This window comes from Oncorhynchus nerka, linkage group LG7 (assembly GCF_034236695.1).
Source record: "Oncorhynchus nerka isolate Pitt River linkage group LG7, Oner_Uvic_2.0, whole genome shotgun sequence".
Lineage (NCBI taxonomy): Eukaryota > Metazoa > Chordata > Actinopteri > Salmoniformes > Salmonidae > Oncorhynchus > Oncorhynchus nerka.
In genome coordinates, this window is record NC_088402.1 from 53,872,404 (window position 1) to 53,883,549 (window position 11,146).

The window sequence follows — 11,146 nt, forward strand, 5'->3', positions numbered from 1 at the left end:
TCAGCCTTGCCACAAAAGGACCAGCTGACATCATGTCAGTGATTCTCTCGTTAACACAGGTGTGAGTGTTGACGAGGACAAGGCTGGAGATCTCTCTGTCATGCTGATTGAGTTTGAATAACAGACTGGAAGCTTCAAAAGGAGGATGGTGCTTGGAATCATTGTTCTTCCTCTGTCAAACATGGTTACATGCAATGAAACACGTGCCATCATCATTGCTTTGCACAAAAAGGGCTTCACAGGCAAGGATATTCCTGCCAGTAAGATTGCACCTAAATCAACCATTTATCGGATCATCAAGAACGTCAAGGAGAGCGGTTCAATTGTTGTGAAGAAGGCTTCAGGGCGCCCAAGAAAGTCCAGCAAGCGCCAGGACCGTCTCCTAAAGTTGATTCAGCTGCGGGATCGGGACAATACCAGTACAGAGCTTGCTCAGGAATGGCAGCAGGCAGGTGTGAGTGCACCTGCACGCACAGTGAGGCGAAGACTTTTGGAGGATGGCCTGGTGTCAAGAAGAGCAGCAAATAAGCCACTTCTCTCCAGGAAAAACATCAAGAACAGACTGATATTCTGCAAAAGGTACAGGGATTGTACTGCTGAGGACTGGGGTAAAGTCATTTTCTCTGATGAATCCCCTTTCTGATTGTTTGGGGCATCTGGAAAAAAGCTTGTGAGCGCTACCATCAGTCCTGTCATGCCAACAGTAAAGCATCCTGAGACCATTCATGTGTGGGGTTGCTTCTCAGCCAAGGGAGTGGGCTCACTCACAAATATGCCTAAGAACACAGCCATGAATAAAGAATGGTTCCAACACATCCTCCGATGCAAATTCTCCCAACCATCGAGGAACAGTTTGGTGACGAACAATGGCTTTTCCAGCATGATGGAGCACCTTGCCATAAGGCAAAAGTGTTAACTAAGTGGCTCGGGGAACAAAACATTGATATTGTGGGTCCATGGCCAGGAAACTCACCAGACCTTAATCCCATTGAGAACTTGTGGTCAATCCTCAAGAAGCGGTTGGACAAACAAAACCCCACAAATTCTGACAAACTCCAAGCATTTATTATGCAATGGGCTGCCATCAGTCAGGATGTGGCCCAGAAGTTAATTGACAGCATGCCAGGGTGTTAGAGGAAATTATAGTTGAAATGATTAATTATGTATACATTATTGATTAGAACCATTTATTCTAATAATATTATGTTATAATATGAAAAGTATGAGTTTTTGGTTGAGCTGTTACTGAAAATGTAAGCAGAACGAATTAATTGTCTGTGCCTCTTGGGAGGTTTAAGGAGGACGGATAAGATAGCTTTTCAGACAGATAAGAATGTTTTGGTTGGATTCCATTAGTGGAGAGAAGTATATCTTTTAGACAGGTTGGAATGTAGTTTTATGAGGGGAGTAAAAAATCTGTAGGACTGAATACTACGCTATTGTAAGGATGGGAGAGGGTGTGAAACTGATGACGTCATTTTATGTTCTCTTTCTTTAAAATGTAATGTTCTTTGTATTTTGTGTCAGTACTCATCAAGAATAAATGCTGAACTTGTTTTTAAGACTGGTCTCTTGCTAATTCATGCAAATGATAAACTTACAACTTATCATGAATTAGAAATGAGTGCGAATTGAATTGGTTTTGGCAATAAAACATAAAGGAATTTAGAATTCCTCTATCACAAGGCGAATTGCAGAGGTCTTGAAAAAGAAGGGTCAACACTGCAAATATTGACTATTTTACATCAACTTCATGTAATTGTCAATAAAAGCCTTTGACACTTGTGAAATGCTTGTAATTATACTTCAGTATTCCATAGTAACATCTGACAAAAATATCTAAAGACACTGAAGCAGCAAACTTTGTGGAAATTAATATTTATGTCATTCTCAAAACTTTTGGCCATGACTATACATAGTAGAGATAGGGGGTTGTGTGTGTATGCAGGTGTGTTTGTGTGTGTGTGTGGATATAACACACTCGTTCAAACAAGCGTCTCACACACACACACACGTTATCTCCAAAGCAATATCGTTCTGCCATGGTGCGTTGTCAGACTGCTAAGAGACATGGAGTTGTGTGTATCAGTCCCCGTCACGGTGGTCCTCGAATTCCCTACAATCCCCTGCTTATGCCAACACCATGCACAGTATATTTTAGAGAGTAACAGCTAGGCTAGCAGCCTATATGTAGAAACAAAAGGTTAAATTACAAATTTGTGCGTAATGGCATGGTGTTTTATCTAGGCCACACTCCAATGAAGTGGTCTCATAGGCCTATGCTTATTATCTTGTTAATGTAAGTCACGGATTGCGTTTACGTTCCATTATAACTTAACAGCTAACAGGTCTAGCCACTTGCCTCTAAGGTGAGCAAGTGGTAGTCTATGTTAGCGGTATAGCGGAGACAAATAGCCTATAATGGAGACAATACCCTTGTTTTGGGAAAAGCTATGAATCCTTCATTCCTCCCATCCTTGAAGACATAGAAGGATAGTAAAGGAGATATTATGCCCGGCTACCAACCAAGTAATGTCAGATCAGTGATTATTTCTTTATTGCCTATCATCATTTATTTAATAGGCCAATATTTGGATCAATGATTATTTCAAGAAATCAAATCAAATCAAAGTTTATTTGTCACGTGCGCCGAACACAACAGGTGTAGGTAGACCTTACAGTAAAATGGCTTACTTACAGGCTCTAACCAACAGTGTAAAAGGGTATTAGATGAACAATAGGTAAGGACAGAAATAAAAACAACAGTAGCGAGGCTACATACATCCACCGGTTAGTCAGGCTGATTGAGGTAGTATGTACATGTAGATATGGTTAAAGTGACTATGCATATATGATGAACAGAGAGTAGCAGTAGCGTAAAAGAGGGGTTGGTGGGTGGCGGGACACAATGCAGATAGCCCAGTTAGCCAATGTGTGGGGGCATTGGTTGGTCGGCCCAATTGAGGTAGTATGTACATGAATGTATTGTTAAAGTGACTATGCATATATGATAAACAGAGAGAAGAAGCAGAGTAAAAAGAGGGGTTGAGAGGGACACACACAATGCAAATAGTCCGGGTAGCTATTTGATTACCTGTTCAGGAGTCTTATGGCTTGGGGGAAAAAACTGTTGAGAAGACTTTTTGTCCTAGACTTTGCACTCCGGTACCGCTTGCCATGCGGTAGTAGAGAGAACAGTCTATGACTGGGGTGGCTGGGGTCTTTGACAATTTTTAGGGCCTTCCTCTGACACCGCCTGGTGTAGATGTCCTGGATGGCAGGCAGCTTAGCCTCAGTGATGTACTGGGCCATACGCACTACCCTCTGTAGTTCCTTGCAGTCGGAGGCTGAGCTATTGCCGTACTAGGCAGTGATGCTCTCGATGTTGCAGCTGTAGAACCTTTTGAGGATCTCAGGACCCATACCAAATCTTTTTAGTTTCCTGATGGGGAATAGGCTTTGTCGTGCCCTCTTCACGACTGTCTTGGTGTGTTTGGACCATTCTAGTTTGTTGATGATGTGGACACCAAGGAACTTAAAGTTCTCAACCTGCTCCACTACAGCCCTGTCGATGAGAATGGGGGCATGCTCGGTCCTCCTTTTCCTGTAGTCCACAATCATCTCCTTAGTCTTGGTTACGTTGAGGGATAGGTTGTTATTCTGGCACCACCCAGCCAGGTCTCTGACCTCCTCCCTATAGGCTGTCTCGTCGTTGTCGGTGATCAGGCCTACCACTGTTGTGTCGTCTGCAAGCTTAATGATGGTGTTGGAGTCGTGCCTGGCCATGCAGTCGTGGGTAAACAGGGAGTACATGAGGTGACTGAGTACGCACCCCTGGGGGGCTCCAGTGTTGAGGATCAGCTAGTTGGACCCTACTGCATGGGACCCTATAGGTTTATATGGGCTGGATAATAGTGGTGTTTTAGCGAACTTGGAAGCATGTTGACTCCAATGCTTCCTGCAGTTGTGTCAAGTTGTCTGGACGTCCTTTGGGTGGTGGGTAAGGATGCACCAATAGGACATTTTTGACCAATACCGATATCCAATATTTTCCTTGCCAAAAAGAAACAACACCGATAAGCGATATTTATCATTTTCGCTGCCTTTTTAGCATTCTAGTAGTTAAAAGGTTTAAACAAAGTGTCATATGTTAATTTGTTCAGTTAGGAACAGAATGTTTAATAACTTGTAAATGAGAAATACTACACATCCATTAACGTATTTGATCGCACAACAGATATTCACGACACAAATATTTTAGCTGCCCCACATTACAAAGATGGTTAAGTTGTTGGTGGCTCTTCTTACTTTCCAATCTTGACTGTATGGAGAAAAGTACAAATGCATGGAAAGAAATATTGGTTTAAACTAAAAATGCAGTTAGTCATTTTAGCTTTAACCGCTTGAAAGAAATGACTGTCTCTAGGCTGTCATAAACTGCTATAAATGACACAACTTAAAACTTTTCAAATGTGCTCAACTGACTTGACTGGTAAAATGCGAGCAAATTTACAACACATCATCTCATCTTTCATTTAGGATTTTTTTTTTTTTAAATAAACAAAAGAACACAACTGCTTTGTTTTAAATTAAATTAAAATCTTGACCTATACCAGCCATGAATAACAGAAAAGCCATAGGGATTAGTAAAACAAAATCCAATGACTCTAGATGGCTGGGTTACAATATGACTGCCCATTTACAATTTTAACATTTGGGGGAGATTTTTCTTCTGAAAGAGGATCTGCATGGCTTTGTCACAAGAGAATCTGTTTCTTTTTTCATCTACAATGTGTGAAGCTGCACTGAAAATACGCTCACTGTCCACACTAGTACAGGGAGCACCAAGATACTTGCGCGCAGCTTTAGCTAGGATGGGGAAACCGTGCTTGTTACTTCTCCAGTATCCAAGTGCATCTTCATTCCTAGGAATGGTAGGTTCTGTCAGGTATCCAAGTATCTGCAAATAATGGGAAAGGGGGGGTTAGTACATTTAATACAACATATTGCATTATTCTTGCATTCCATAGGATCTTTAGGCGTTGATCAACATTGGCAAATGTTGGCCGATGTAGTAACAGAAAATGAAAATACAACACATCTCTCTCTCTCTCACCGATACACACACACACACACACAAACACTGACCAAAAAGTTATTTTGTTGGCATTTATGTATGTCCCCATTACCAGTAAAACATCATCAAAACCTATTTCTTTCACTTACTTGCTGTGCTGTTTCGTTGTTCATTTGTTCAGTCGTTTCATTCTCAAAGAGGATTTAATCCTACATGTCGAGCAGTGAAGTTTCAGTTCTGTCTGTCCTTGGCCTCTTCTTTGCTGTCCACTGTCACTGTGTCCGTTTCCATCTTGTCCAGCTGTGTGTAACATTTCACGTAAACCCTGTTTCTTGTCTGCATCGAAGTAGCGGCCCTTGTACCTAGCATCGAGCATGGAAGTAGCGGCCCTTGTACCTAGCATCGAGCATGGAAGTAGCGGTCCTTGTACCTAGCATCGAGCATGGTGGTGACACAGTAAAGAGGCTCAGAGAGAATGCCACCGAATCACTTGTTCACAGCCTCTAGTACTTTTACAAGTTTTAACCCCACAGTCTGTTGGCAGTTTTGTTGAGCAGGTGTTTCAATGCCATGACAGAGGGTATCACGTCTGCTGCAGACGCAGTTGATGAGCTTATTTCTCCAGTCAGTTGTTTGAATGGCGCTAGGAGTGTCTTCATGTTCTCAACGAGAGTCCACTGGTTTGTACTGGTTGTTGCAGGTAACTCATAGTCGGCTGCGTACACGCCAAGCACTCGTTTTTGTTCCAGCAGGATCTCCATCATATAAAAAGTACTGTTCCATCTGGTGGAAACGTCTTGCTTAAGCCTTTTCGTTTTCACTCCAAGCTGTTCCTGTATGCTAGCTGTGAGTGTTTAAAATGACCCACTATGACTCACTTCCTACCTGTTGCCACCTGTGTCAGATATACTGCTTTGGGCCAAAACACCTTCGTTCATAGCCAGTTGCAGTGTGTGTGTGCCATGCATGGCAAACGGGCGACTCTGCATTCTTCCAAAGCCTTTGTCATGTTACGTGCATTATCACGTAGCACAGCGTGTACTTTGTTCATGGGGATTTTCCAAGTCTCAAACATTTATTTATTTATTTTATTTAACCTTTATTTAACCAGGTAGGCTAGTTGAGAACAAGTTCTCATTTACAACTGCGACCTGGCCAAGATAAAGCAAAGCAGTGTGACACAGACAACACAGTTACACATGGAGTAAACAATAAACAAGCCAATAACACAATAAACAAGTCAATGACACAGTAGAAAAGAAAGAAAGTCTATATACAGTGTGTGCAAAAGGCATGAGGAGGTAGGCAATAAATAGGCCATAGGAGCGAATAGTTACAATTTAGCAGATTAACACCGGAGTGATAAATGAGCAGATGATGATGCGCAAGTAGAGATACTGGTGTGCAAAAGAGCAGAAAAGTAAATAAAATAATAAAAACATGCCTTGGGTGGGCTATTTACAGATGGACTTTGTACAGCTGTTTTGAAATGGCAGCAGCGGTATGAGAACCAGCACATTATTGAGCGTGCAATACGGCTTTCCTCAGTACGAAATCCTCGTCCACCCACTGTGCTGTCAGACTCAGCATGCTCATGGGGCTGATATCGCTGGTCCAAATGTCAGTGGTGAAGCTAATAGCAGTGACACCCATTGCAAGTTGCTCATGGATGTGCGTTTCAACAGTACTGTGTATCTCCCGTAGGGCAACATCTGAAAAACAGCGCCTACTTGGTAGTGTGTACCAGCAGGATCTCCATCATGTAAAAAGTACTGTTCCATCTGGTGGAAACGTCTTGCTTAAGCCTTTTCGTTTTCACTCCAAGCTGTTCCTGTATGAGGTGCTCGACCAGTCGGCGAAAGCCAACATTCTCCACGACAGAGAACAGTTGATTGTCAAGGGCAATGAATGCCATTATCTTGCCGTTAACCTTCGGGATCGGTGTCCCTTCCACGGGACGGTTGCGCTAACGTAGGGTAATGCGATAAGCACGAGGTTGTAAGTAAACAAGAAAATTTCCCAGGACATAGACATATCTGGTATTGGCAGAAAGCTTAAATTCTTGTTAATCTAACTGCACTTTCTAATTTACAGTAGCTATTACATTGAAATAATACCATGCTATTGTTTGAGGAGAGAGCACAATTTTGAACCAAAAAAGTGTTAAACAAATTAAAATATGTTTTACATTTGAGATTCTTCAAAGTAGCCACCCTTTGCCTTGATAACAGCTTTGCACACTCTTGGCATTCTGTCATCCAGCATCATGAGTTAGTCACCTGGGCCCGGATTCACAAAACTTTCATAAGAATACATTTCTTCTTAACTTCCATTTTGTCCTTAACTATAGATTTAAGAAGAAAGTTAAGCAAAGTTGCTATTCCTCTTACGTTTTTCCTAAGAAAAAAGTTAAGAAGAAATATTAATATTTTAGGATTTCTTCTTGGAAATGTACCTAACTTTAGGACAGCTAAACCCTTGTCTTGTGATGAATGGATACTTTTGTAACCACAAACGTTTTCTTGCCCCACTGCCACACAGACACATTTTTCTCTGGCCCCCTCCCAGTTAGGGGGAGTGATAAGCTCTACAGCAGAGTCTCACAACTCAATCGCTGGTTGAAAACTGTTTTCTGCCCCTCCCAAAAGATAGAATTAGTAGATAATTGGCCCTCTTTCTGGGACTCACCCACAAACAGGACCAAGCCTGGCCTGCTGAGGAGTGACGGACTCCATCTTAGCTGGAGGGGTGCTCTCATCTTATCTACCAACATAGACAGGGCTCTAACTCCTCTAGCTCCACAATGAAATAGGGTGCAGGCTAGGCAGCAGGCTGATAGCCAGCCTGCCAGCTTAGTGGAGTCTGCCACTAGCACAGTCAGTGTAGTTATATACAGCATTCCTCATTGAGTTCCCTGAATTCCTATCGGACCTTGTAGTCATAGCAGATAATATTCTAATTTTTTGTGACTTTAATATTCACATGGAAAAGTCCACAGACCCATTCCAAAAGGCTTTCGGAGCCATCATCAATCAGTGGGTTTTGTCCAAAATGTCTCTGGACTTACTTACTGTCACAGTCATACTCTGGACATCGTTTTTTCCCAAGGAATAAATGTTGTGGATCTTAATGTTTTTCCTCATAATCCTAGACGATCGGACCACCATTTTATTACGTTTGCAATTGCAACAAATAATCTGCTCAGACCCCAAACAAGGAGCATCAAAAGTCGTGCTATAAATTCACAGACAACACAAAGATTCCTTGATGCCCTTCCAGACTCCCTCTGCCTACCCAATGACGTCAGAGGACAAAAATCAGTTAACCACCTACCTAACTGAGGAACTCAATTTAACCTTGCGCAATACCCTAGATGCAGTTGCACCCCTAAAAACTAAAAACATTTCTCATAAGAAATTTGCTCCCTGGTATACAGAAAATACCCGAGCTCTGAAGCAAGCATCCAGATAATTGGAACGGAAATGGCGCCACACCAAACTGGAAGTCTTCCGACTAGCTTGGAAAGACAGTATCGTGCAGTATCGAAGAGCCCTTACTGCTGCTCGATCATCCTATTTTTCCAACTTAATTGAGGAAAATAAGAACAATCCGAAATGTATTTTTGATACTGTCGCAAAGCTAACTAAAAAGCAGCATTCCCCATGTGAGGATGGCTTTCACTTCAGCAGTAATAAATTCATGAACGATCATGATTATTAGAAAGCAAATTACAGACTCCTCTTTAAATCTGCGTATTCCTTCAAAGCTCAGTTGTCCTGAGTCTGCACAACTCTGCCAGGACCTAGGATCAAGAGAGACACTCAAGTGTTTTAGTACTATATCTCTTGACACAATTATGAAAATAATCATGGCCTCTAAACCTTCAAGCTGGATACTGGACCCTGTTCCAACTAAACTACTGAAAGAGCTGCTTACTGTGCTTGGCCCTCCTATGGTGAACATAATAAACGGCTCTCTATCCACCGGATGTGTACCAAACTCACTAAAAGTGGCAGTAATAAAGCCTCTCTTGAAAAAGCCAAACCTTGACCCAGAAAATATAAAAAACTATCTGACTATATCGAATCTTCCATCCCTCTCATTTTTTTTTTAGAACTGGCTGTTGCGCAGCAACTCACTGCCTCCCTGAAGATAAACAATGTATACAAAATGCTTCAGTCTGGGTTTTAGACCCCATCATAGCACTGAGACTGCACTTGTGAAGGTGGTAAATGACATTTTAATGGCATCACACCGAGGCTCTGCATCTGTCCTCGTGCTCCTAGACCTTAGTGCTGCTTTTGATACCATCGATCACCACATTCTTTTGGAGAGATTGGAAACCCAAATTGGTCTACACGGACAAGTTCTGGCCTGGTTTAGAGCTTATCTGTCGGAAAGACATCAATTTGTCTCTGTGAATGGTTTGTCCTCTGACAAATCAACTGTAAATTTCGGTGTTCCTCAAGGTTCCGTTTTAAGACCACTATTGTTTTCACTATATATTTTACCTCTTGGAGATGTCATTCGAAAACATAATGTTAACTTTCACCGCTATGCGGATGACACACAGCTGTACATTTCAATGAAACATGGTGAAGCCCCAAAATGTCCCTCACTAGAAGCCTGTGTTTCAGACATAAGGAAGTGGATGGCTGCAAACATTCCACTTTTAAACTCGGACAAAACAGAGATGCTTGTTCTAGGTCCCAAGAAACAAAGAGATCTTCTGTTGAATCTGACAATTAATCTTAATGGTTGTACAGTCGTCTCAAATTAAAACTGTGAAGGACCTCGGCGTTACTCTGGACCCTGATCTCTCTTTTGACGAACATATCAAGACTGTTTCAAGGACAGCTTTTTTTCCATCTACGTAACATTGCAAAAATCAGAAACTTTCTGTCCAAAAATGATGCAGAAAAATGTATCCATGCTATTGTTACTTCTAGGTTAGACTACTGCAATGCTCTACTTTCCGGCTACCCGGATAAAGCACTAAATAAACTTCAGTTAAGTGTTAAATACGGCTGCTAGAATCCTGACTAGAACCAAAAAATATGATCATATTACTCCAGTGCTAGCCTCCCTACACTGGCTTCCTGTCAAGGCAAGGGCTGATTTCAAGGTTTTACTGTTAACCTACAAAGCATTACATGGGCTTGCCCCTACCTATCTCTCTGATTTGGTCCTGCATTACATACCTACACGTATGCTACGGTCACAAGAAGCAGGCCTCCCTAGAATTTCTAAGCAAACAGCTGGAGGCAGGGCTTTCTCCTATAGAGCTCTATTTTTATGGAATGGTCTGCCTACCCATGTCAGAGACGCAAACTCAGTCTCAACCTTTAAGTCTTTACTGAAGACTCATCTCTTCAGTGGGTCATATGATTGAGTGTAGTCTGGCCCAGGAGTGTGAAGGTGAACGGAAAGGCTCTGGAGCAACGAACCGCCCTTGCTGTCTCTGCCCGGCCGGTTCCCCTCTTTCCACTGGGATTCTCTGTCTCTAACCCTATTACAGGGGCTGAGTCACTGGCTTACTGGTGCTCTTTCATGCCATCCCTAGGAAGGGTGCGTCACTTGAGTGGGTTGAGTCACTGATGTGATCTTCCTGTCTGGGTTGGCGCCCCCCTTCTCTCTCTCGGGGGACCTGAGCCCTAGGACCATGCCTCAGGACTACCTGGCATGATGACTCCTTGCTGTCCCCAGTCCACCTGGCCGTGCTGCTGCTCCAGTTTCAACTGTTCTGCCCTGCGGCAATGGAATCCTGACCTCTTCACCGGACGTGCTACCTGTCCCAGACCTATTATTTGACCATGCAGGTCATTTATGAACATTTGAACATCTTGGCCATGTTCTGTTATAATCTCCACCGACACAGCCAGAAGAGGACTGACCACCACACATAGCCTGGTTCCTCTCTAGGTTTCTTCCTGGGTTTTGGCCTTTCTAGGGAGTTTTTCCTAGCCAACGTGCTTCAACACCTGCATTGCTTGCTGTTTGGGGTTTTAGGCTGGGTTTCTGTACAGCACTTTGAGATATCAGCTGATGTAAGAAGGGCTATATAAATAA